This window comes from Carassius gibelio, chromosome B3, assembly GCF_023724105.1.
Source record: "Carassius gibelio isolate Cgi1373 ecotype wild population from Czech Republic chromosome B3, carGib1.2-hapl.c, whole genome shotgun sequence".
Taxonomy (NCBI): Eukaryota; Metazoa; Chordata; class Actinopteri; order Cypriniformes; family Cyprinidae; genus Carassius; species Carassius gibelio.
The window spans coordinates 40,922,793-40,944,422 of record NC_068398.1 but is presented as its reverse complement, the minus strand read 5'-3'; the positions used below and the strand labels follow the sequence as shown (position 1 = coordinate 40,944,422).

The 21,630-nt window shown below is 48.5% G+C and overlaps 1 protein-coding gene and 40 non-coding genes across 43 annotated transcripts in view; all 41 read right to left on the bottom strand.

Annotated features, from left to right (window-relative positions):
* LOC127953344 (zinc finger protein 271-like) overlaps positions 1-21,630 on the bottom strand; it is an 838,866-nt gene that overhangs the window by 628,346 nt on the left and 188,890 nt on the right. The window lies entirely within an intron of this gene.
* On the bottom strand, positions 380-461 carry trnal-aag (transfer RNA leucine (anticodon AAG)). The gene has a single exon. It is a non-coding gene; the product is annotated as a tRNA-Leu (tRNA).
* Positions 838-919, bottom strand: trnal-uag (transfer RNA leucine (anticodon UAG)). Its single transcript has one exon. It is a non-coding gene; the product is annotated as a tRNA-Leu (tRNA).
* Positions 1,407-1,488, bottom strand: trnal-aag (transfer RNA leucine (anticodon AAG)). Its single transcript has one exon. It is a non-coding gene; the product is annotated as a tRNA-Leu (tRNA).
* trnal-uag (transfer RNA leucine (anticodon UAG)) lies at positions 1,865-1,946 on the bottom strand. The gene has a single exon. It is a non-coding gene; the product is annotated as a tRNA-Leu (tRNA).
* trnal-aag (transfer RNA leucine (anticodon AAG)) lies at positions 2,434-2,515 on the bottom strand. Its single transcript has one exon. It is a non-coding gene; the product is annotated as a tRNA-Leu (tRNA).
* Positions 2,910-2,991, bottom strand: trnal-uag (transfer RNA leucine (anticodon UAG)). The gene has a single exon. It is a non-coding gene; the product is annotated as a tRNA-Leu (tRNA).
* On the bottom strand, positions 3,982-4,063 carry trnal-aag (transfer RNA leucine (anticodon AAG)). The gene has a single exon. It is a non-coding gene; the product is annotated as a tRNA-Leu (tRNA).
* On the bottom strand, positions 4,440-4,521 carry trnal-uag (transfer RNA leucine (anticodon UAG)). Its single transcript has one exon. It is a non-coding gene; the product is annotated as a tRNA-Leu (tRNA).
* trnal-aag (transfer RNA leucine (anticodon AAG)) lies at positions 5,009-5,090 on the bottom strand. The gene has a single exon. It is a non-coding gene; the product is annotated as a tRNA-Leu (tRNA).
* On the bottom strand, positions 5,467-5,548 carry trnal-uag (transfer RNA leucine (anticodon UAG)). Its single transcript has one exon. It is a non-coding gene; the product is annotated as a tRNA-Leu (tRNA).
* On the bottom strand, positions 5,972-6,053 carry trnal-aag (transfer RNA leucine (anticodon AAG)). Its single transcript has one exon. It is a non-coding gene; the product is annotated as a tRNA-Leu (tRNA).
* On the bottom strand, positions 6,448-6,529 carry trnal-uag (transfer RNA leucine (anticodon UAG)). Its single transcript has one exon. It is a non-coding gene; the product is annotated as a tRNA-Leu (tRNA).
* Positions 7,520-7,601, bottom strand: trnal-aag (transfer RNA leucine (anticodon AAG)). The gene has a single exon. It is a non-coding gene; the product is annotated as a tRNA-Leu (tRNA).
* On the bottom strand, positions 7,978-8,059 carry trnal-uag (transfer RNA leucine (anticodon UAG)). The gene has a single exon. It is a non-coding gene; the product is annotated as a tRNA-Leu (tRNA).
* On the bottom strand, positions 8,547-8,628 carry trnal-aag (transfer RNA leucine (anticodon AAG)). Its single transcript has one exon. It is a non-coding gene; the product is annotated as a tRNA-Leu (tRNA).
* trnal-uag (transfer RNA leucine (anticodon UAG)) lies at positions 9,005-9,086 on the bottom strand. Its single transcript has one exon. It is a non-coding gene; the product is annotated as a tRNA-Leu (tRNA).
* trnal-aag (transfer RNA leucine (anticodon AAG)) lies at positions 9,510-9,591 on the bottom strand. Its single transcript has one exon. It is a non-coding gene; the product is annotated as a tRNA-Leu (tRNA).
* On the bottom strand, positions 9,986-10,067 carry trnal-uag (transfer RNA leucine (anticodon UAG)). Its single transcript has one exon. It is a non-coding gene; the product is annotated as a tRNA-Leu (tRNA).
* trnal-aag (transfer RNA leucine (anticodon AAG)) lies at positions 10,491-10,572 on the bottom strand. Its single transcript has one exon. It is a non-coding gene; the product is annotated as a tRNA-Leu (tRNA).
* trnal-uag (transfer RNA leucine (anticodon UAG)) lies at positions 10,949-11,030 on the bottom strand. Its single transcript has one exon. It is a non-coding gene; the product is annotated as a tRNA-Leu (tRNA).
* Positions 11,454-11,535, bottom strand: trnal-aag (transfer RNA leucine (anticodon AAG)). Its single transcript has one exon. It is a non-coding gene; the product is annotated as a tRNA-Leu (tRNA).
* On the bottom strand, positions 11,930-12,011 carry trnal-uag (transfer RNA leucine (anticodon UAG)). The gene has a single exon. It is a non-coding gene; the product is annotated as a tRNA-Leu (tRNA).
* trnal-aag (transfer RNA leucine (anticodon AAG)) lies at positions 12,435-12,516 on the bottom strand. Its single transcript has one exon. It is a non-coding gene; the product is annotated as a tRNA-Leu (tRNA).
* Positions 12,893-12,974, bottom strand: trnal-uag (transfer RNA leucine (anticodon UAG)). The gene has a single exon. It is a non-coding gene; the product is annotated as a tRNA-Leu (tRNA).
* Positions 13,462-13,543, bottom strand: trnal-aag (transfer RNA leucine (anticodon AAG)). Its single transcript has one exon. It is a non-coding gene; the product is annotated as a tRNA-Leu (tRNA).
* Positions 13,938-14,019, bottom strand: trnal-uag (transfer RNA leucine (anticodon UAG)). The gene has a single exon. It is a non-coding gene; the product is annotated as a tRNA-Leu (tRNA).
* On the bottom strand, positions 14,443-14,524 carry trnal-aag (transfer RNA leucine (anticodon AAG)). The gene has a single exon. It is a non-coding gene; the product is annotated as a tRNA-Leu (tRNA).
* trnal-uag (transfer RNA leucine (anticodon UAG)) lies at positions 14,901-14,982 on the bottom strand. Its single transcript has one exon. It is a non-coding gene; the product is annotated as a tRNA-Leu (tRNA).
* Positions 15,470-15,551, bottom strand: trnal-aag (transfer RNA leucine (anticodon AAG)). The gene has a single exon. It is a non-coding gene; the product is annotated as a tRNA-Leu (tRNA).
* Positions 15,928-16,009, bottom strand: trnal-uag (transfer RNA leucine (anticodon UAG)). The gene has a single exon. It is a non-coding gene; the product is annotated as a tRNA-Leu (tRNA).
* Positions 17,000-17,081, bottom strand: trnal-aag (transfer RNA leucine (anticodon AAG)). The gene has a single exon. It is a non-coding gene; the product is annotated as a tRNA-Leu (tRNA).
* trnal-uag (transfer RNA leucine (anticodon UAG)) lies at positions 17,458-17,539 on the bottom strand. Its single transcript has one exon. It is a non-coding gene; the product is annotated as a tRNA-Leu (tRNA).
* On the bottom strand, positions 18,027-18,108 carry trnal-aag (transfer RNA leucine (anticodon AAG)). The gene has a single exon. It is a non-coding gene; the product is annotated as a tRNA-Leu (tRNA).
* On the bottom strand, positions 18,485-18,566 carry trnal-uag (transfer RNA leucine (anticodon UAG)). Its single transcript has one exon. It is a non-coding gene; the product is annotated as a tRNA-Leu (tRNA).
* On the bottom strand, positions 18,990-19,071 carry trnal-aag (transfer RNA leucine (anticodon AAG)). The gene has a single exon. It is a non-coding gene; the product is annotated as a tRNA-Leu (tRNA).
* trnal-uag (transfer RNA leucine (anticodon UAG)) lies at positions 19,466-19,547 on the bottom strand. The gene has a single exon. It is a non-coding gene; the product is annotated as a tRNA-Leu (tRNA).
* trnal-aag (transfer RNA leucine (anticodon AAG)) lies at positions 19,971-20,052 on the bottom strand. Its single transcript has one exon. It is a non-coding gene; the product is annotated as a tRNA-Leu (tRNA).
* On the bottom strand, positions 20,447-20,528 carry trnal-uag (transfer RNA leucine (anticodon UAG)). Its single transcript has one exon. It is a non-coding gene; the product is annotated as a tRNA-Leu (tRNA).
* Positions 20,952-21,033, bottom strand: trnal-aag (transfer RNA leucine (anticodon AAG)). Its single transcript has one exon. It is a non-coding gene; the product is annotated as a tRNA-Leu (tRNA).
* On the bottom strand, positions 21,428-21,509 carry trnal-uag (transfer RNA leucine (anticodon UAG)). The gene has a single exon. It is a non-coding gene; the product is annotated as a tRNA-Leu (tRNA).

Here is a 21,630-nt window from a genome sequence, read left to right as displayed (position 1 = left end):
CGGAAATAGAGGCAACGCTACCACACTAAGCCCTTTTCAATGAGTAAAACTGGCTGTTTCCATCCTTTTGCCTACTTATTGCTTTCCACTGTTATTTTTTTCAATGAGTAAAACTGGCTGTTTCCATCCTTTTGCCTACTTATTGCTTTCCACTGTTACTTTATTCAAGCGATTTTTCCTGTTTTGAAGTAACTTCACTGTGATTGTAAACTATTGACGTCCCTGCTTCAACACGGTGCATCTGTAAGGAAGGAGCAGAGGCCGTGACAGGCTTTCAGCACCGACTTGGCTGAATTGCAAGGAATGTAAAAGCGGCTGAATTTGGACGTTCACGCAGCATCACTTTGAGCAGCCACAGCAGTCTTCCAAAAGCATCTACTGGCAGCGGTGGGATTCGAACCCACGCCCCCGAAGAGACTGGAGCCTTAATCCAGCGCCTTGGACCGCTCGGCCACGCTACCCTGCACTCCTGCGCTCTCCGGCTCGCTAAGACCGGTGGAAAGGCCTCCCTGATGCTGACTAGGGCGAAAAGCTGCATTCTAATCCTGTTTTTCGTAAAACAAACCTGATCCCTAGCAGGTTAGGGCTTGCGGCAATGTTGCTGTCACAGCAAGTCTGAGGTGAGTTCTGAAGAACAGATCAACACAGTATTGACTAAAATCGTCAGCAATGACTTAACCACAGAGAACAGTGCCCCGGGAGCAGGACTCAGTCTGACTGCTTTAGCAGAAAGGAGATAGGCTGAGCACCTGGCCGCTGAAAGGCAAAGTGTACTCTCACCACGTTTTCAGAACCTTCATCGAGTACACACAGGGCCTCTGTAATTAAAACCACAGCTGGCAGCGGTGGGATTCGAACCCACGCCCCCAGAGAGACTGGAGCCTAAATCCAGCGCCTTAGACCACTCGGCCACGCTACCAGATTGATAGTTTCTTTCCATTCCTTTTTCCGCCTTCCACCTTCCGGAAATAGAGGCAACGCTACCACACTAAGCCCTTTTCAATGAGTAAAACTGGCTGTTTCCATCCTTTTGCCTACTTATTGCTTTCCACTGTTATTTTTTTCAATGAGTAAAACTGGCTGTTTCCATCCTTTTGCCTACTTATTGCTTTCCACTGTTATTTTTTTCAATGAGTAAAACTGGCTGTTTCCATCCTTTTGCCTACTTATTGCTTTCCACTGTTATTTTATTCAAGCGATTTTTCCTGTTTTGAAGTAACTTCACTGTGATTGTAAACTATTGACGTCCCTGCTTCAACACGGTGCATCTGTAAGGAAGGAGCAGAGGCCGTGACAGGCTTTCAGCACCGACTTGGCTGAATTGCAAGGAATGTAAAAGCGGCTGAATTTGGACGTTCACGCAGCATCACTTTGCGCAGCCACAGCAGTCTTCCAAAAGCATCTACTGGCAGCGGTGGGATTCGAACCCACGCCCCCGAAGAGACTGGAGCCTTAATCCAGCGCCTTGGACCGCTCGGCCACGCTACCCTGCACTCCTGCGCTCTCCGGCTCGCTAAGACCGGTGGAAAGGCCTCCCTGATGCTGACTAGGGCGAAAAGCTGCATTCTAATCCTGTTTTTCGTAAAACAAACCTGATCCCTAGCAGGTTAGGGCTTGCGGCAATGTTGTTGTCACAGCAAGTCTGAGGCGAGTTCTGAAGAACAGATCAACACAGTATTGACTAAAATCGTCAGCAATGACTTAACCACAGAGAACAGTGCCCCGGGAGCAGGACTCAGTCTGACTGCTTTAGCAGAAAGGAGATAGGCTGAGCACCTGGCCGCTGAAAGGCAAAGTGTACTCTCACCACGTTTTCAGAACCTTCATCGAGTACACACAGGGCCTCTGTAATTAAAACCACAGCTGGCAGCGGTGGGATTCGAACCCACGCCCCCAGAGAGACTGGAGCCTAAATCCAGCGCCTTAGACCACTCGGCCACGCTACCAGGTTGATAGTTTCTTTCCATTCCTTTTTCCACCTTCCACCTTCCGGAAATAGAGGCAACGCTACCACACTAAGCCCTTTTCAATGAGTAAAACTGGCTGTTTCCATCCTTTTGCCTACTTATTGCTTTCCACTGTTATTTTTTTCAATGAGTAAAACTGGCTGTTTCCATCCTTTTGCCTACTTATTGCTTTCCACTGTTATTTTTTTCAATGAGTAAAACTGGCTGTTTCCATCCTTTTGCCTACTTATTGCTTTCCACTGTTATTTTATTCAAGCGATTTTTCCTGTTTTGAAGTAACTTCACTGTGATTGTAAACTATTGACGTCCCTGCTTCAACACGGTGCATCTGTAAGGAAGGAGCAGAGGCCGTGACAGGCTTTCAGCACCGACTTGGCTGAATTGCAAGGAATGTAAAAGCGGCTGAATTTGGACGTTCACGCAGCATCACTTTGAGCAGCCACAGCAGTCTTCCAAAAGCATCTACTGGCAGAGGTGGGATTCGAACCCACGCCCCCGAAGAGACTGGAGCCTTAATCCAGCGCCTTGGACCGCTCGGCCACGCTACCCTGCACTCCTGCGCTCTCCGGCTCGCTAAGACCGGTGGAAAGGCCTCCCTGATGCTGACTAGGGCGAAAAGCTGCATTCTAATCCTGTTTTTCGTAAAACAAACCTGATCCCTAGCAGGTTAGGGCTTGCGGCAATGTTGCTGTCACAGCAAGTCTGAGGCGAATTCTGAAGAACAGATCAACACAGGATTGACTAAAATCGTCAGCAATGAAACTTTCGGTAGTCACTTAACCACAGAGGAGAACAGTGCCCCGGGAGCAGGACTCAGTCTGACTGCTTTAGCAGAAAGGAGATAGGCTGAGCACCTGGCCGCTGAAAGGCAAAGTGTACTCTCACCACGTTTTCAGAACCTTCATCGAGTACACACAGGGCCTCTGTAATTAAAACCACTGCTGGCAGCGGTGGGATTCGAACCCACGCCCCCAGAGAGACTGGAGCCTAAATCCAGCGCCTTAGACCACAAGGCCACGCTACCAAATTGATAGTCTCTTTCCATTCCTTTTTCCGCCTTCCACCTTCCGGAAATAGAGGCAACGCTACCACACTAAGCCCTTTTCAATGAGTAAAACTGGCTGTTTCCATCCTTTTGCCTACTTATTGCTTTCCACTGTTATTTTTTTCAATGAGTAAAACTGGCTGTTTCCATCCTTTTGCCTACTTATTGCTTTCCACTGTTATTTTTTTCAATGAGTAAAACTGTCTGTTTCCATCCTTTTGCCTACTTATTGCTTTCCACTGTTATTTTATTCAAGCGATTTTTCCTGTTTTGAAGTAACTTCACTGTGATTGTAAACTATTGACGTCCCTGCTTCAACACGGTGCATCTGTAAGGAAGGAGCAGAGGCCGTGACAGGCTTTCAGCACCGACTTGGCTGAATTGCAAGGAATGTAAAAGCGGCTGAATTTGGACGTTCACGCAGCATCACTTTGCGCAGCCACAGCAGTCTTCCAAAAGCATCTACTGGCAGTGGTGGGATTCGAACCCACGACCCCGAAGAGACTGGAGCCTTAATCCAGCGCCTTGGACCGCTTTCACTTAAAATTTTCACTTAAAATTTTCACTTAAAATTTTCACCTTCCACCTTCCGGAAATAGAGGCAACGCTACCACACTAAGCCCTTTTCAATGAGTAAAACTGGCTGTTTCCATCCTTTTGCCTACTTATTGCTTTCCACTGTTATTTTTTTCAATGAGTAAAACTGGCTGTTTCCATCCTTTTGCCTACTTATTGCTTTCCACTGTTATTTTATTCAAGCGATTTTTCCTGTTTTGAAGTAACTTCACTGTGATTGTAAACTATTGACGTCCCTGCTTCAACACGGTGCATCTGTAAGGAAGGAGCAGAGGCCGTGACAGGCTTTCAGCACCGACTTGGCTGAATTGCAAGGAATGTAAAAGCGGCTGAATTTGGACGTTCACGCAGCATCACTTTGCGCAGCCACAGCAGTCTTCCAAAAGCATCTACTGGCAGCGGTGGGATTCGAACCCACGCCCCCGAAGAGACTGGAGCCTTAATCCAGCGCCTTGGACCGCTCGGCCACGCTACCCTGCACTCCTGCGCTCTCCGGCTCGCTAAGACCGGTGGAAAGGCCTCCCTGATGCTGACTAGGGCGAAAAGCTGCATTCTAATCCTGTTTTTCGTAAAACAAACCTGATCCCTAGCAGGTTAGGGCTTGCGGCAATGTTGCTGTCACAGCAAGTCTGAGGTGAGTTCTGAAGAACAGATCAACACAGTATTGACTAAAATCGTCAGCAATGACTTAACCACAGAGAACAGTGCCCCGGGAGCAGGACTCAGTCTGACTGCTTTAGCAGAAAGGAGATAGGCTGAGCACCTGGCCGCTGAAAGGCAAAGTGTACTCTCACCACGTTTTCAGAACCTTCATCGAGTACACACAGGGCCTCTGTAATTAAAACCACAGCTGGCAGCGGTGGGATTCGAACCCACGCCCCCAGAGAGACTGGAGCCTAAATCCAGCGCCTTAGACCACTCGGCCACGCTACCAGATTGATAGTTTCTTTCCATTCCTTTTTCCGCCTTCCACCTTCCGGAAATAGAGGCAACGCTACCACACTAAGCCCTTTTCAATGAGTAAAACTGGCTGTTTCCATCCTTTTGCCTACTTATTGCTTTCCACTGTTATTTTTTTCAATGAGTAAAACTGGCTGTTTCCATCCTTTTGCCTACTTATTGCTTTCCACTGTTATTTTTTTCAATGAGTAAAACTGGCTGTTTCCATCCTTTTGCCTACTTATTGCTTTCCACTGTTATTTTATTCAAGCGATTTTTCCTGTTTTGAAGTAACTTCACTGTGATTGTAAACTATTGACGTCCCTGCTTCAACACGGTGCATCTGTAAGGAAGGAGCAGAGGCCGTGACAGGCTTTCAGCACCGACTTGGCTGAATTGCAAGGAATGTAAAAGCGGCTGAATTTGGACGTTCACGCAGCATCACTTTGCGCAGCCACAGCAGTCTTCCAAAAGCATCTACTGGCAGCGGTGGGATTCGAACCCACGCCCCCGAAGAGACTGGAGCCTTAATCCAGCGCCTTGGACCGCTCGGCCACGCTACCCTGCACTCCTGCGCTCTCCGGCTCGCTAAGACCGGTGGAAAGGCCTCCCTGATGCTGACTAGGGCGAAAAGCTGCATTCTAATCCTGTTTTTCGTAAAACAAACCTGATCCCTAGCAGGTTAGGGCTTGCGGCAATGTTGTTGTCACAGCAAGTCTGAGGCGAGTTCTGAAGAACAGATCAACACAGTATTGACTAAAATCGTCAGCAATGACTTAACCACAGAGAACAGTGCCCCGGGAGCAGGACTCAGTCTGACTGCTTTAGCAGAAAGGAGATAGGCTGAGCACCTGGCCGCTGAAAGGCAAAGTGTACTCTCACCACGTTTTCAGAAACTTCATCGAGTACACACAGGGCCTCTGTAATTAAAACCACAGCTGGCAGCGGTGGGATTCGAACCCACGCCCCCAGAGAGACTGGAGCCTAAATCCAGCGCCTTAGACCACTCGGCCACGCTACCAGATTGATAGTTTCTTTCCATTCCTTTTTCCGCCTTCCACCTTCCGGAAATAGAGGCAACGCTACCACACTAAGCCCTTTTCAATGAGTAAAACTGGCTGTTTCCATCCTTTTGCCTACTTATTGCTTTCCACTGTTATTTTTTTCAATGAGTAAAACTGGCTGTTTCCATCCTTTTGCCTACTTATTGCTTTCCACTGTTATTTTATTCAAGCGATTTTTCCTGTTTTGAAGTAACTTCACTGTGATTGTAAACTATTGACGTCCCTGCTTCAACACGGTGCATCTGTAAGGAAGGAGCAGAGGCCGTGACAGGCTTTCAGCACCGACTTGGCTGAATTGCAAGGAATGTAAAAGCGGCTGAATTTGGACGTTCACGCAGCATCACTTTGAGCAGCCACAGCAGTCTTCCAAAAGCATCTACTGGCACCGGTGGGATTCGAACCCACGCCCCCGAAGAGACTGGAGCCTTAATCCAGCGCCTTGGACCACTCGGCCACGCTACCCTGCACTCCTGCGCTCTCCGGCTCGCTAAGACCGGTGGAAAGGCCTCCCTGATGCTGACTAGGGCGAAAAGCTGCATTCTAATCCTGTTTTTCGTAAAACAAACCTGATCCCTAGCAGGTTAGGGCTTGCGGCAATGTTGCTGTCACAGCAAGTCTGAGGCGAATTCTGAAGAACAGATCAACACAGGATTGACTAAAATCGTCAGCAATGAAACTTTCGGTAGTCACTTAACCACAGAGGAGAACAGTGCCCCGGGAGCAGGACTCAGTCTGACTGCTTTAGCAGAAAGGAGATAGGCTGAGCACCTGGCCGCTGAAAGGCAAAGTGTACTCTCACCACGTTTTCAGAACCTTCATCGAGTACACACAGGGCCTCTGTAATTAAAACCACAGCTGGCAGCGGTGGGATTCGAACCCACGCCCCCAGAGAGACTGGAGCCTAAATCCAGCGCCTTAGACCACAAGGCCACGCTACCAAATTGATAGTCTCTTTCCATTCCTTTTTCCGCCTTCCACCTTCCGGAAATAGAGGCAACGCTACCACACTAAGCCCTTTTCAATGAGTAAAACTGGCTGTTTCCATCCTTTTGCCTACTTATTGCTTTCCACTGTTATTTTTTTCAATGAGTAAAACTGGCTGTTTCCATCCTTTTGCCTACTTATTGCTTTCCACTGTTATTTTTTTCAATGAGTAAAACTGTCTGTTTCCATCCTTTTGCCTACTTATTGCTTTCCACTGTTATTTTATTCAAGCGATTTTTCCTGTTTTGAAGTAACTTCACTGTGATTGTAAACTATTGACGTCCCTGCTTCAACACGGTGCATCTGTAAGGAAGGAGCAGAGGCCGTGACAGGCTTTCAGCACCGACTTGGCTGAATTGCAAGGAATGTAAAAGCGGCTGAATTTGGACGTTCACGCAGCATCACTTTGCGCAGCCACAGCAGTCTTCCAAAAGCATCTACTGGCAGCGGTGGGATTCGAACCCACGACCCCGAAGAGACTGGAGCCTTAATCCAGCGCCTTGGACCGCTTTCACTTAAAATTTTCACTTAAAATTTTCACTTAAAATTTTCACCTTCCACCTTCCGGAAATAGAGGCAACGCTACCACACTAAGCCCTTTTCAATGAGTAAAACTGGCTGTTTCCATCCTTTTGCCTACTTATTGCTTTCCACTGTTATTTTTTTCAATGAGTAAAACTGGCTGTTTCCATCCTTTTGCCTACTTATTGCTTTCCACTGTTATTTTATTCAAGCGATTTTTCCTGTTTTGAAGTAACTTCACTGTGATTGTAAACTATTGACGTCCCTGCTTCAACACGGTGCATCTGTAAGGAAGGAGCAGAGGCCGTGACAGGCTTTCAGCACCGACTTGGCTGAATTGCAAGGAATGTAAAAGCGGCTGAATTTGGACGTTCACGCAGCATCACTTTGCGCAGCCACAGCAGTCTTCCAAAAGCATCTACTGGCAGCGGTGGGATTCGAACCCACGCCCCCGAAGAGACTGGAGCCTTAATCCAGCGCCTTGGACCGCTCGGCCACGCTACCCTGCACTCCTGCGCTCTCCGGCTCGCTAAGACCGGTGGAAAGGCCTCCCTGATGCTGACTAGGGCGAAAAGCTGCATTCTAATCCTGTTTTTCGTAAAACAAACCTGATCCCTAGCAGGTTAGGGCTTGCGGCAATGTTGCTGTCACAGCAAGTCTGAGGTGAGTTCTGAAGAACAGATCAACACAGTATTGACTAAAATCGTCAGCAATGACTTAACCACAGAGAACAGTGCCCCGGGAGCAGGACTCAGTCTGACTGCTTTAGCAGAAAGGAGATAGGCTGAGCACCTGGCCGCTGAAAGGCAAAGTGTACTCTCACCACGTTTTCAGAACCTTCATCGAGTACACACAGGGCCTCTGTAATTAAAACCACAGCTGGCAGCGGTGGGATTCGAACCCACGCCCCCAGAGAGACTGGAGCCTAAATCCAGCGCCTTAGACCACTCGGCCACGCTACCAGATTGATAGTTTCTTTCCATTCCTTTTTCCGCCTTCCACCTTCCGGAAATAGAGGCAACGCTACCACACTAAGCCCTTTTCAATGAGTAAAACTGGCTGTTTCCATCCTTTTGCCTACTTATTGCTTTCCACTGTTATTTTTTTCAATGAGTAAAACTGGCTGTTTCCATCCTTTTGCCTACTTATTGCTTTCCACTGTTATTTTTTTCAATGAGTAAAACTGGCTGTTTCCATCCTTTTGCCTACTTATTGCTTTCCACTGTTATTTTATTCAAGCGATTTTTCCTGTTTTGAAGTAACTTCACTGTGATTGTAAACTATTGACGTCCCTGCTTCAACACGGTGCATCTGTAAGGAAGGAGCAGAGGCCGTGACAGGCTTTCAGCACCGACTTGGCTGAATTGCAAGGAATGTAAAAGCGGCTGAATTTGGACGTTCACGCAGCATCACTTTGCGCAGCCACAGCAGTCTTCCAAAAGCATCTACTGGCAGCGGTGGGATTCGAACCCACGCCCCCGAAGAGACTGGAGCCTTAATCCAGCGCCTTGGACCGCTCGGCCACGCTACCCTGCACTCCTGCGCTCTCCGGCTCGCTAAGACCGGTGGAAAGGCCTCCCTGATGCTGACTAGGGCGAAAAGCTGCATTCTAATCCTGTTTTTCGTAAAACAAACCTGATCCCTAGCAGGTTAGGGCTTGCGGCAATGTTGTTGTCACAGCAAGTCTGAGGCGAGTTCTGAAGAACAGATCAACACAGTATTGACTAAAATCGTCAGCAATGACTTAACCACAGAGAACAGTGCCCCGGGAGCAGGACTCAGTCTGACTGCTTTAGCAGAAAGGAGATAGGCTGAGCACCTGGCCGCTGAAAGGCAAAGTGTACTCTCACCACGTTTTCAGAAACTTCATCGAGTACACACAGGGCCTCTGTAATTAAAACCACAGCTGGCAGCGGTGGGATTCGAACCCACGCCCCCAGAGAGACTGGAGCCTAAATCCAGCGCCTTAGACCACTCGGCCACGCTACCAGATTGATAGTTTCTTTCCATTCCTTTTTCCGCCTTCCACCTTCCGGAAATAGAGGCAACGCTACCACACTAAGCCCTTTTCAATGAGTAAAACTGGCTGTTTCCATCCTTTTGCCTACTTATTGCTTTCCACTGTTATTTTTTTCAATGAGTAAAACTGGCTGTTTCCATCCTTTTGCCTACTTATTGCTTTCCACTGTTATTTTATTCAAGCGATTTTTCCTGTTTTGAAGTAACTTCACTGTGATTGTAAACTATTGACGTCCCTGCTTCAACACGGTGCATCTGTAAGGAAGGAGCAGAGGCCGTGACAGGCTTTCAGCACCGACTTGGCTGAATTGCAAGGAATGTAAAAGCGGCTGAATTTGGACGTTCACGCAGCATCACTTTGAGCAGCCACAGCAGTCTTCCAAAAGCATCTACTGGCACCGGTGGGATTCGAACCCACGCCCCCGAAGAGACTGGAGCCTTAATCCAGCGCCTTGGACCACTCGGCCACGCTACCCTGCACTCCTGCGCTCTCCGGCTCGCTAAGACCGGTGGAAAGGCCTCCCTGATGCTGACTAGGGCGAAAAGCTGCATTCTAATCCTGTTTTTCGTAAAACAAACCTGATCCCTAGCAGGTTAGGGCTTGCGGCAATGTTGCTGTCACAGCAAGTCTGAGGCGAATTCTGAAGAACAGATCAACACAGGATTGACTAAAATCGTCAGCAATGAAACTTTCGGTAGTCACTTAACCACAGAGGAGAACAGTGCCCCGGGAGCAGGACTCAGTCTGACTGCTTTAGCAGAAAGGAGATAGGCTGAGCACCTGGCCGCTGAAAGGCAAAGTGTACTCTCACCACGTTTTCAGAACCTTCATCGAGTACACACAGGGCCTCTGTAATTAAAACCACAGCTGGCAGCGGTGGGATTCGAACCCACGCCCCCAGAGAGACTGGAGCCTAAATCCAGCGCCTTAGACCACTCGGCCACGCTACCAGGTTGATAGTTTCTTTCCATTCCTTTTTCCACCTTCCACCTTCCGGAAATAGAGGCAACGCTACCACACTAAGCCCTTTTCAATGAGTAAAACTGGCTGTTTCCATCCTTTTGCCTACTTATTGCTTTCCACTGTTATTTTTTTCAATGAGTAAAACTGGCTGTTTCCATCCTTTTGCCTACTTATTGCTTTCCACTGTTATTTTATTCAAGCGATTTTTCCTGTTTTGAAGTAACTTCACTGTGATTGTAAACTATTGACGTCCCTGCTTCAACACGGTGCATCTGTAAGGAAGGAGCAGAGGCCGTGACAGGCTTTCAGCACCGACTTGGCTGAATTGCAAGGAATGTAAAAGCGGCTGAATTTGGACGTTCACGCAGCATCACTTTGCGCAGCCACAGCAGTCTTCCAAAAGCATCTACTGGCAGCGGTGGGATTCGAACCCACGCCCCCGAAGAGACTGGAGCCTTAATCCAGCGCCTTGGACCGCTCGGCCACGCTACCCTGCACTCCTGCGCTCTCCGGCTCGCTAAGACCGGTGGAAAGGCCTCCCTGATGCTGACTAGGGCGAAAAGCTGCATTCTAATCCTGTTTTTCGTAAAACAAACCTGATCCCTAGCAGGTTAGGGCTTGCGGCAATGTTGTTGTCACAGCAAGTCTGAGGCGAGTTCTGAAGAACAGATCAACACAGTATTGACTAAAATCGTCAGCAATGACTTAACCACAGAGAACAGTGCCCCGGGAGCAGGACTCAGTCTGACTGCTTTAGCAGAAAGGAGATAGGCTGAGCACCTGGCCGCTGAAAGGCAAAGTGTACTCTCACCACGTTTTCAGAAACTTCATCGAGTACACACAGGGCCTCTGTAATTAAAACCACAGCTGGCAGCGGTGGGATTCGAACCCACGCCCCCAGAGAGACTGGAGCCTAAATCCAGCGCCTTAGACCACTCGGCCACGCTACCAGATTGATAGTTTCTTTCCATTCCTTTTTCCGCCTTCCACCTTCCGGAAATAGAGGCAACGCTACCACACTAAGCCCTTTTCAATGAGTAAAACTGGCTGTTTCCATCCTTTTGCCTACTTATTGCTTTCCACTGTTATTTTTTTCAATGAGTAAAACTGGCTGTTTCCATCCTTTTGCCTACTTATTGCTTTCCACTGTTATTTTATTCAAGCGATTTTTCCTGTTTTGAAGTAACTTCACTGTGATTGTAAACTATTGACGTCCCTGCTTCAACACGGTGCATCTGTAAGGAAGGAGCAGAGGCCGTGACAGGCTTTCAGCACCGACTTGGCTGAATTGCAAGGAATGTAAAAGCGGCTGAATTTGGACGTTCACGCAGCATCACTTTGAGCAGCCACAGCAGTCTTCCAAAAGCATCTACTGGCACCGGTGGGATTCGAACCCACGCCCCCGAAGAGACTGGAGCCTTAATCCAGCGCCTTGGACCACTCGGCCACGCTACCCTGCACTCCTGCGCTCTCCGGCTCGCTAAGACCGGTGGAAAGGCCTCCCTGATGCTGACTAGGGCGAAAAGCTGCATTCTAATCCTGTTTTTCGTAAAACAAACCTGATCCCTAGCAGGTTAGGGCTTGCGGCAATGTTGCTGTCACAGCAAGTCTGAGGCGAATTCTGAAGAACAGATCAACACAGGATTGACTAAAATCGTCAGCAATGAAACTTTCGGTAGTCACTTAACCACAGAGGAGAACAGTGCCCCGGGAGCAGGACTCAGTCTGACTGCTTTAGCAGAAAGGAGATAGGCTGAGCACCTGGCCGCTGAAAGGCAAAGTGTACTCTCACCACGTTTTCAGAACCTTCATCGAGTACACACAGGGCCTCTGTAATTAAAACCACAGCTGGCAGCGGTGGGATTCGAACCCACGCCCCCAGAGAGACTGGAGCCTAAATCCAGCGCCTTAGACCACTCGGCCACGCTACCAGGTTGATAGTTTCTTTCCATTCCTTTTTCCACCTTCCACCTTCCGGAAATAGAGGCAACGCTACCACACTAAGCCCTTTTCAATGAGTAAAACTGGCTGTTTCCATCCTTTTGCCTACTTATTGCTTTCCACTGTTATTTTTTTCAATGAGTAAAACTGGCTGTTTCCATCCTTTTGCCTACTTATTGCTTTCCACTGTTATTTTATTCAAGCGATTTTTCCTGTTTTGAAGTAACTTCACTGTGATTGTAAACTATTGACGTCCCTGCTTCAACACGGTGCATCTGTAAGGAAGGAGCAGAGGCCGTGACAGGCTTTCAGCACCGACTTGGCTGAATTGCAAGGAATGTAAAAGCGGCTGAATTTGGACGTTCACGCAGCATCACTTTGAGCAGCCACAGCAGTCTTCCAAAAGCATCTACTGGCAGCGGTGGGATTCGAACCCACGCCCCCGAAGAGACTGGAGCCTTAATCCAGCGCCTTGGACCGCTCGGCCACGCTACCCTGCACTCCTGCGCTCTCCGGCTCGCTAAGACCGGTGGAAAGGCCTCCCTGATGCTGACTAGGGCGAAAAGCTGCATTCTAATCCTGTTTTTCGTAAAACAAACCTGATCCCTAGCAGGTTAGGGCTTGCGGCAATGTTGCTGTCACAGCAAGTCTGAGGTGAGTTCTGAAGAACAGATCAACACAGTATTGACTAAAATCGTCAGCAATGACTTAACCACAGAGAACAGTGCCCCGGGAGCAGGACTCAGTCTGACTGCTTTAGCAGAAAGGAGATAGGCTGAGCACCTGGCCGCTGAAAGGCAAAGTGTACTCTCACCACGTTTTCAGAACCTTCATCGAGTACACACAGGGCCTCTGTAATTAAAACCACAGCTGGCAGCGGTGGGATTCGAACCCACGCCCCCAGAGAGACTGGAGCCTAAATCCAGCACCTTAGACCACTCGGCCACGCTACCAGATTGATAGTTTCTTTCCATTCCTTTTTCCGCCTTCCACCTTCCGGAAATAGAGGCAACGCTACCACACTAAGCCCTTTTCAATGAGTAAAACTGGCTGTTTCCATCCTTTTGCCTACTTATTGCTTTCCACTGTTATTTTTTTCAATGAGTAAAACTGGCTGTTTCCATCCTTTTGCCTACTTATTGCTTTCCACTGTTATTTTTTTCAATGAGTAAAACTGGCTGTTTCCATCCTTTTGCCTACTTATTGCTTTCCACTGTTATTTTATTCAAGCGATTTTTCCTGTTTTGAAGTAACTTCACTGTGATTGTAAACTATTGACGTCCCTGCTTCAACACGGTGCATCTGTAAGGAAGGAGCAGAGGCCGTGACAGGCTTTCAGCACCGACTTGGCTGAATTGCAAGGAATGTAAAAGCGGCTGAATTTGGACGTTCACGCAGCATCACTTTGAGCAGCCACAGCAGTCTTCCAAAAGCATCTACTGGCAGAGGTGGGATTCGAACCCACGCCCCCGAAGAGACTGGAGCCTTAATCCAGCGCCTTGGACCGCTCGGCCACGCTACCCTGCACTCCTGCGCTCTCCGGCTCGCTAAGACCGGTGGAAAGGCCTCCCTGATGCTGACTAGGGCGAAAAGCTGCATTCTAATCCTGTTTTTCGTAAAACAAACCTGATCCCTAGCAGGTTAGGGCTTGCGGCAATGTTGCTGTCACAGCAAGTCTGAGGCGAATTCTGAAGAACAGATCAACACAGGATTGACTAAAATCGTCAGCAATGAAACTTTCGGTAGTCACTTAACCACAGAGGAGAACAGTGCCCCGGGAGCAGGACTCAGTCTGACTGCTTTAGCAGAAAGGAGATAGGCTGAGCACCTGGCCGCTGAAAGGCAAAGTGTACTCTCACCACGTTTTCAGAACCTTCATCGAGTACACACAGGGCCTCTGTAATTAAAACCACTGCTGGCAGCGGTGGGATTCGAACCCACGCCCCCAGAGAGACTGGAGCCTAAATCCAGCGCCTTAGACCACAAGGCCACGCTACCAAATTGATAGTCTCTTTCCATTCCTTTTTCCGCCTTCCACCTTCCGGAAATAGAGGCAACGCTACCACACTAAGCCCTTTTCAATGAGTAAAACTGGCTGTTTCCATCCTTTTGCCTACTTATTGCTTTCCACTGTTATTTTTTTCAATGAGTAAAACTGGCTGTTTCCATCCTTTTGCCTACTTATTGCTTTCCACTGTTATTTTATTCAAGCGATTTTTCCTGTTTTGAAGTAACTTCACTGTGATTGTAAACTATTGACGTCCCTGCTTCAACACGGTGCATCTGTAAGGAAGGAGCAGAGGCCGTGACAGGCTTTCAGCACCGACTTGGCTGAATTGCAAGGAATGTAAAAGCGGCTGAATTTGGACGTTCACGCAGCATCACTTTGAGCAGCCACAGCAGTCTTCCAAAAGCATCTACTGGCAGCGGTGGGATTCGAACCCACGCCCCCGAAGAGACTGGAGCCTTAATCCAGCGCCTTGGACCGCTCGGCCACGCTACCCTGCACTCCTGCGCTCTCCGGCTCGCTAAGACCGGTGGAAAGGCCTCCCTGATGCTGACTAGGGCGAAAAGCTGCATTCTAATCCTGTTTTTCGTAAAACAAACCTGATCCCTAGCAGGTTAGGGCTTGCGGCAATGTTGCTGTCACAGCAAGTCTGAGGTGAGTTCTGAAGAACAGATCAACACAGTATTGACTAAAATCGTCAGCAATGACTTAACCACAGAGAACAGTGCCCCGGGAGCAGGACTCAGTCTGACTGCTTTAGCAGAAAGGAGATAGGCTGAGCACCTGGCCGCTGAAAGGCAAAGTGTACTCTCACCACGTTTTCAGAACCTTCATCGAGTACACACAGGGCCTCTGTAATTAAAACCACAGCTGGCAGCGGTGGGATTCGAACCCACGCCCCCAGAGAGACTGGAGCCTAAATCCAGCGCCTTAGACCACTCGGCCACGCTACCAGATTGATAGTTTCTTTCCATTCCTTTTTCCGCCTTCCACCTTCCGGAAATAGAGGCAACGCTACCACACTAAGCCCTTTTCAATGAGTAAAACTGGCTGTTTCCATCCTTTTGCCTACTTATTGCTTTCCACTGTTATTTTTTTCAATGAGTAAAACTGGCTGTTTCCATCCTTTTGCCTACTTATTGCTTTCCACTGTTATTTTTTTCAATGAGTAAAACTGGCTGTTTCCATCCTTTTGCCTACTTATTGCTTTCCACTGTTATTTTATTCAAGCGATTTTTCCTGTTTTGAAGTAACTTCACTGTGATTGTAAACTATTGACGTCCCTGCTTCAACACGGTGCATCTGTAAGGAAGGAGCAGAGGCCGTGACAGGCTTTCAGCACCGACTTGGCTGAATTGCAAGGAATGTAAAAGCGGCTGAATTTGGACGTTCACGCAGCATCACTTTGCGCAGCCACAGCAGTCTTCCAAAAGCATCTACTGGCAGCGGTGGGATTCGAACCCACGCCCCCGAAGAGACTGGAGCCTTAGTCCAGCGCCTTGGACCGCTCGGCCACGCTACCCTGCACTCCTGCGCTCTCCGGCTCGCTAAGACCGGTGGAAAGGCCTCCCTGATGCTGACTAGGGCGAAAAGCTGCATTCTAATCCTGTTTTTCGTAAAACAAACCTGATCCCTAGCAGGTTAGGGCTTGCGGCAATGTTGTTGTCACAGCAAGTCTGAGGCGAGTTCTGAAGAACAGATCAACACAGTATTGACTAAAATCGTCAGCAATGACTTAACCACAGAGAACAGTGCCCCGGGAGCAGGACTCAGTCTGACTGCTTTAGCAGAAAGGAGATAGGCTGAGCACCTGGCCGCTGAAAGGCAAAGTGTACTCTCACCACGTTTTCAGAACCTTCATCGAGTACACACAGGGCCTCTGTAATTAAAACCACTGCTGGCAGCGGTGGGATTCGAACCCACGCCCCCAGAGAGACTGGAGCCTAAATCCAGCGCCTTAGACCACAAGGCCACGCTACCAAATTGATAGTCTCTTTCCATTCCTTTTTCCGCCTTCCACCTTCCGGAAATAGAGGCAACGCTACCACACTAAGCCCTTTTCAATGAGTAAAACTGGCTGTTTCCATCCTTTTGCCTACTTATTGCTTTCCACTGTTATTTTTTTCAATGAGTAAAACTGGCTGTTTCCATCCTTTTGCCTACTTATTGCTTTCCACTGTTATTTTTTTCAATGAGTAAAACTGTCTGTTTCCATCCTTTTGCCTACTTATTGCTTTCCACTGTTATTTTATTCAAGCGATTTTTCCTGTTTTGAAGTAACTTCACTGTGATTGTAAACTATTGACGTCCCTGCTTCAACACGGTGCATCTGTAAGGAAGGAGCAGAGGCCGTGACAGGCTTTCAGCACCGACTTGGCTGAATTGCAAGGAATGTAAAAGCGGCTGAATTTGGACGTTCACGCAGCATCACTTTGCGCAGCCACAGCAGTCTTCCAAAAGCATCTACTGGCAGCGGTGGGATTCGAACCCACGACCCCGAAGAGACTGGAGCCTTAATCCAGCGCCTTGGACCGCTTTCACTTAAAATTTTCACTTAAAATTTTCACTTAAAATTTTCACCTTCCACCTTCCGGAAATAGAGGCAACGCTACCACACTAAGCCCTTTTCAATGAGTAAAACTGGCTGTTTCCATCCTTTTGCCTACTTATTGCTTTCCACTGTTATTTTTTTCAATGAGTAAAACTGGCTGTTTCCATCCTTTTGCCTACTTATTGCTTTCCACTGTTATTTTATTCAAGCGATTTTTCCTGTTTTGAAGTAACTTCACTGTGATTGTAAACTATTGACGTCCCTGCTTCAACACGGTGCATCTGTAAGGAAGGAGCAGAGGCCGTGACAGGCTTTCAGCACCGACTTGGCTGAATTGCAAGGAATGTAAAAGCGGCTGAATTTGGACGTTCACGCAGCATCACTTTGCGCAGCCACAGCAGTCTTCCAAAAGCATCTACTGGCAGCGGTGGGATTCGAACCCACGCCCCCGAAGAGACTGGAGCCTTAATCCAGCGCCTTGGACCGCTCGGCCACGCTACCCTGCACTCCTGCGCTCTCCGGCTCGCTAAGACCGGTGGAAAGGCCTCCCTGATGCTGACTAGGGCGAAAAGCTGCATTCTAATCCTGTTTTTCGTAAAACAAACCTGATCCCTAGCAGGTTAGGGCTTGCGGCAATGTTGCTGTCACAGCAAGTCTGAGGTGAGTTCTGAAGAACAGATCAACACAGTATTGACTAAAATCGTCAGCAATGACTTAACCACAGAGAACAGTGCCCCGGGAGCAGGACTCAGTCTGACTGCTTTAGCAGAAAGGAGATAGGCTGAGCACCTGGCCGCTGAAAGGCAAAGTGTACTCTCACCACGTTTTCAGAACCTTCATCGAGTACACACAGGGCCTCTGTAATTAAAACCACAGCTGGCAGCGGTGGGATTCGAACCCACGCCCCCAGAGAGACTGGAGCCTAAATCCAGCGCCTTAGACCACTCGGCCACGCTACCAGATTGATAGTTTCTTTCCATTCCTTTTTCCGCCTTCCACCTTCCGGAAATAGAGGCAACGCTACCACACTAAGCCCTTTTCAATGAGTAAAACTGGCTGTTTCCATCCTTTTGCCTACTTATTGCTTTCCACTGTTATTTTTTTCAATGAGTAAAACTGGCTGTTTCCATCCTTTTGCCTACTTATTGCTTTCCACTGTTATTTTTTTCAATGAGTAAAACTGGCTGTTTCCATCCTTTTGCCTACTTATTGCTTTCCACTGTTATTTTATTCAAGCGATTTTTCCTGTTTTGAAGTAACTTCACTGTGATTGTAAACTATTGACGTCCCTGCTTCAACACGGTGCATCTGTAAGGAAGGAGCAGAGGCCGTGACAGGCTTTCAGCACCGACTTGGCTGAATTGCAAGGAATGTAAAAGCGGCTGAATTTGGACGTTCACGCAGCATCACTTTGCGCAGCCACAGCAGTCTTCCAAAAGCATCTACTGGCAGCGGTGGGATTCGAACCCACGCCCCCGAAGAGACTGGAGCCTTAATCCAGCGCCTTGGACCGCTCGGCCACGCTACCCTGCACTCCTGCGCTCTCCGGCTCGCTAAGACCGGTGGAAAGGCCTCCCTGATGCTGACTAGGGCGAAAAGCTGCATTCTAATCCTGTTTTTCGTAAAACAAACCTGATCCCTAGCAGGTTAGGGCTTGCGGCAATGTTGTTGTCACAGCAAGTCTGAGGCGAGTTCTGAAGAACAGATCAACACAGTATTGACTAAAATCGTCAGCAATGACTTAACCACAGAGAACAGTGCCCCGGGAGCAGGACTCAGTCTGACTGCTTTAGCAGAAAGGAGATAGGCTGAGCACCTGGCCGCTGAAAGGCAAAGTGTACTCTCACCACGTTTTCAGAAACTTCATCGAGTACACACAGGGCCTCTGTAATTAAAACCACAGCTGGCAGCGGTGGGATTCGAACCCACGCCCCCAGAGAGACTGGAGCCTAAATCCAGCGCCTTAGACCACTCGGCCACGCTACCAGATTGATAGTTTCTTTCCATTCCTTTTTCCGCCTTCCACCTTCCGGAAATAGAGGCAACGCTACCACACTAAGCCCTTTTCAATGAGTAAAACTGGCTGTTTCCATCCTTTTGCCTACTTATTGCTTTCCACTGTTATTTTTTTCAATGAGTAAAACTGGCTGTTTCCATCCTTTTGCCTACTTATTGCTTTCCACTGTTATTTTATTCAAGCGATTTTTCCTGTTTTGAAGTAACTTCACTGTGATTGTAAACTATTGACGTCCCTGCTTCAACACGGTGCATCTGTAAGGAAGGAGCAGAGGCCGTGACAGGCTTTCAGCACCGACTTGGCTGAATTGCAAGGAATGTAAAAGCGGCTGAATTTGGACGTTCACGCAGCATCACTTTGAGCAGCCACAGCAGTCTTCCAAAAGCATCTACTGGCACCGGTGGGATTCGAACCCACGCCCCCGAAGAGACTGGAGCCTTAATCCAGCGCCTTGGACCACTCGGCCACGCTACCCTGCACTCCTGCGCTCTCCGGCTCGCTAAGACCGGTGGAAAGGCCTCCCTGATGCTGACTAGGGCGAAAAGCTGCATTCTAATCCTGTTTTTCGTAAAACAAACCTGATCCCTAGCAGGTTAGGGCTTGCGGCAATGTTGCTGTCACAGCAAGTCTGAGGCGAATTCTGAAGAACAGATCAACACAGGATTGACTAAAATCGTCAGCAATGAAACTTTCGGTAGTCACTTAACCACAGAGGAGAACAGTGCCCCGGGAGCAGGACTCAGTCTGACTGCTTTAGCAGAAAGGAGATAGGCTGAGCACCTGGCCGCTGAAAGGCAAAGTGTACTCTCACCACGTTTTCAGAACCTTCATCGAGTACACACAGGGCCTCTGTAATTAAAACCACAGCTGGCAGCGGTGGGATTCGAACCCACGCCCCCAGAGAGACTGGAGCCTAAATCCAGCGCCTTAGACCACTCGGCCACGCTACCAGGTTGATAGTTTCTTTCCATTCCTTTTTCCACCTTCCACCTTCCGGAAATAGAGGCAACGCTACCACACTAAGCCCTTTTCAATGAGTAAAACTGGCTGTTTCCATCCTTTTGCCTACTTATTGCTTTCCACTGTTATTTTTTTCAATGAGTAAAACTGGCTGTTTCCATCCTTTTGCCTACTTATTGCTTTCCACTGTTATTTTATTCAAGCGATTTTTCCTGTTTTGAAGTAACTTCACTGTGATTGTAAACTATTGACGTCCCTGCTTCAACACGGTGCATCTGTAAGGAAGGAGCAGAGGCCGTGACAGGCTTTCAGCACCGACTTGGCTGAATTGCAAGGAATGTAAAAGCGGCTGAATTTGGACGTTCACGCAGCATCACTTTGAGCAGCCACAGCAGTCTTCCAAAAGCATCTACTGGCAGCGGTGGGATTCGAACCCACGCCCCCGAAGAGACTGGAGCCTTAATCCAGCGCCTTGGACCGCTCGGCCACGCTACCCTGCACTCCTGCGCTCTCCGGCTCGCTAAGACCGATGGAAAGGCCTCCCTGATGCTGACTAGGGCGAAAAGCTGCATTCTAATCCTGTTTTTCGTAAAACAAACCTGATCCCTAGCAGGTTAGGGCTTGCGGCAATGTTGCTGTCACAGCAAGTCTGAGGCGAATTCTGAAGAACAGATCAACACAGGATTGACTAAAATCGTCAGCAATGAAACTTTCGGTAGTCACTTAACCACAGAGGAGAACAGTGCCCCGGGAGCAGGACTCAGTCTGACTGCTTTAGCAGAAAGGAGATAGGCTGAGCACCTGGCCGCTGAAAGGCAAAGTGTACTCTCACCACGTTTTCAGAACCTTCATCGAGTACACACAGGGCCTCTGTAATTAAAACCACAGCTGGCAGCGGTGGGATTCGAACCCACGCCCCCAGAGAGACTGGAGCCTAAATCCAGCGCCTTAGACCACTCGGCCACGCTACCAGGTTGATAGTTTCTTTCCATTCCTTTTTCCACCTTCCACCTTCCGGAAATAGAGGCAACGCTACCACACTAAGCCCTTTTCAATGAGTAAAACTGGCTGTTTCCATCCTTTTGCCTACTTATTGCTTTCCACTGTTATTTTTTTCAATGAGTAAAACTGGCTGTTTCCATCCTTTTGCCTACTTATTGCTTTCCACTGTTATTTTATTCAAGCGATTTTTCCTGTTTTGAAGTAACTTCACTGTGATTGTAAACTATTGACGTCCCTGCTTCAACACGGTGCATCTGTAAGGAAGGAGCAGAGGCCGTGACAGGCTTTCAGCACCGACTTGGCTGAATTGCAAGGAATGTAAAAGCGGCTGAATTTGGACGTTCACGCAGCATCACTTTGCGCAGCCACAGCAGTCTTCCAAAAGCATCTACTGGCAGCGGTGGGATTCGAACCCACGCCCCCGAAGAGACTGGAGCCTTAATCCAGCGCCTTGGACCGCTCGGCCACGCTACCCTGCACTCCTGCGCTCTCCGGCTCTCTAAGACCGGTGGAAAGGCCTCCCTGATGCTGACTAGGGCGAAAAGCTGCATTCTAATCCTGTTTTTCGTAAAACAAACCAGATCCCTAGCAGGTTAGGGCTTGCGGCAATGTTGCTGTCACAGCAAGTCTGAGGCGAATTCTGAAGAACAGATCAACACAGGATTGACTAAAATCGTCAGCAATGAAACTTTCGGTAGTCACTTAACCACAGAGGAGAACAGTGCCCCGGGAGCAGGACTCAGTCTGACTGCTTTAGCAGAAAGGAGATAGGCTGAGCACCTGGCCGCTGAAAGGCAAAGTGTACTCTCACCACGTTTTCAGAACCTTCATCGAGTACACACAGGGCCTCTGTAATTAAAACCACAGCTGGCAGCGGTGGGATTCGAACCCACGCCCCCAGAGAGACTGGAGCCTAAATCCAGCGCCTTAGACCACTCGGCCACGCTACCAGGTTGATAGTTTCTTTCCATTCCTTTGTCCACCTTCCACCTTCCGGAAATAGAGGCAACGCTACCACACTAAGCCCTTTTCAATGAGTAAAACTGGCTGTTTCCATCCTTTTGCCTACTT